The 1,418-nt window shown below is 37.7% G+C and overlaps 1 non-coding gene across 1 annotated transcript; it reads left to right on the forward strand.

Annotated features, from left to right (window-relative positions):
- The first annotated feature begins 255 nt into the window (after window positions 1-255).
- On the forward strand, window positions 256-358 carry LOC115068166. Its single transcript, XR_003847541.1, has one exon. It is a non-coding gene; the product is annotated as a U6 spliceosomal RNA (small nuclear RNA).
- Window positions 359-1,418: the final 1,060 nt, after the last annotated feature.

The raw sequence follows: 1,418 nt of genomic DNA on the forward strand, positions 1-1,418 counted from the left end.
GAAAGAAACTACCAAATTTATTTGATAAATTGCTACATATGATTAGGACCTCTTTGAATTTCTAAATTCATATAAATTATATATGATAAAGAATGAGTGTGATTCTCCTGCCTCTGCCTGTTGCAGCATATACTACTGGCATGCACCACTCCGGGACTGGGGGAAAAGAGAGAAACAGGATCTATGGGTATACACACACACACACACACACACACACCCCCACACCAAAAAAAAAAAAAATACTAAACGGATTACTCGCTTCGGCAGCGCACATACTAAAATTGGAACGATACAGAGAAGATTAGCATGGCCCCTGCGCAAGGATGACACGCAAATTCGTGAAGTGTTCCATATTTTTGAAACTTATGGCACGGGAATAAATTGGGCACAAAATAAATGCAGATAAAAGTTAAAAAAAAAAACTAAATGGAGAGGAACCTTTTAGAAGACGGCATATTAAAACAAGAGTCACAGCCATGGGCTAAATATAGACATTAGAGAAAACTTCAAAATAATTTTAGAAGAGAAAGAAGAAGAGCTTTTAAGGACGAGTTTAATTGTATTGGGAGAGTTTATTGTTCTAAAATCAGCTCCTGTTTTGTGCCATATATTAAATACAGTAATAAGAGTCCCTCATAGGGAATTAGATGCTGAAATTGAACCAGTGAAACACCAAAGCCCCACAGTTACCTCCTGCCAAGAGGATATTTACTCCTGTTAAGCTGGAAATGTACTGAGACTTATTTCATTCCACAGAAGACACAGTTTCATATTGGATTCATAGCAGAAGTCAGATCTAAAACTTTCCAAAAGACAGAATGCTACTACAAGGCTACCACGCAAGTAAGAGACATGTAATCTTGTTCTAAATATTATAATGACCCTCCTTGTACATTTAACAAGAAGCGCCAGGGAAGTACAACTTTGCAAATACCGTTAATTAAGAAGCAATACTTAAACTTTGTACAATTTGAAGATTTAGTACGAGATTTTAAATTGTTACGAGTTCAAATACAAACTTTTCTCTACCAAGAAATGCGAAGCAAGATGAGACAAAAATTGTAGAAACAAGTAGGGGGCAAACAGAGAACAAAGTGTTAGCGATACAAGATGGGAGATGAGCATCAGGCTAGAGAGAGACATTCTGTAAACCAGCATGTCCAGGGATACAAGTTCCAGTAAAGCATTGTGGAGTTTTAATCCGATATTGCTGTGTGAGCAAGTCAATTCAGAAGCTGTGAAAATTGAACAAATGAGATCAGGTTTCTTTAGTCTTTGCATTCTCAGTTCTGATATGAACACACCTGGCACCCAACAGGAAAGGAGAAAAGAACAGGGAACACGGCCCAACTAATCTAAACAGAAATCCTATCTATACAGAGCAGCACGTGGGATTCGTACTCGTGAAATAAACTGGG

The sequence above is a fragment of the Nannospalax galili genome, unplaced genomic scaffold (genome assembly GCF_000622305.1).
Source record: "Nannospalax galili isolate Female #2095 unplaced genomic scaffold, S.galili_v1.0 scaffold8928, whole genome shotgun sequence".
NCBI lineage: Eukaryota > Metazoa > Chordata > Mammalia > Rodentia > Spalacidae > Nannospalax > Nannospalax galili.